General features: G+C 33.0%; 1 protein-coding gene across 2 annotated transcripts in view; it reads left to right on the top strand.

The window, feature by feature from the left end:
* LOC119592528 (U3 small nucleolar ribonucleoprotein protein IMP3-like) overlaps positions 1-439 on the top strand; it is a 22,589-nt gene that overhangs the window by 18,205 nt on the left and 3,945 nt on the right. The gene's annotated exons all lie outside the window — the stretch shown is intronic.

The following is a 439-nucleotide window of genomic DNA, read 5'->3' on the forward strand; positions in this document are numbered from 1 at the left end:
AAGATGCACTGTGTTATGATCTGACACAGACTGAGAACATTAACTCTTTGACAATCCTTTTTATTAACTTAATGAATTGTAGGCATATTTATGGTGTCTACAGATCAAAATATACAGTATAAGACTCAGAACCATCACACTGATTTTCTGGCATCCTGGGGGAATTGGGTACACTTCACTTTGCATCCTCACCTGAGTATGCCTGCATATAGGATATATATCCTTTAAGGTTTAATGCACATGTAACTACTTTTGCTGGGATTTGCAGAATTTTTTTCCCCACTCTTTTTGATATCCAATTTGATGTTATAGATAAAGTTGTATATAATTTTTATTTCATATTCCTTATCAGTCATGTTATTCAGTTGCAGTTGGCATTAAATTTATTTTGAATAGTCAGGCAACCAATTTCTTATTCTGGAGCCTATCTTTAAATAAC

This window comes from Penaeus monodon, chromosome 30, assembly GCF_015228065.2.
Source record: "Penaeus monodon isolate SGIC_2016 chromosome 30, NSTDA_Pmon_1, whole genome shotgun sequence".
NCBI classification, from domain to species: Eukaryota; Metazoa; Arthropoda; class Malacostraca; order Decapoda; family Penaeidae; genus Penaeus; species Penaeus monodon.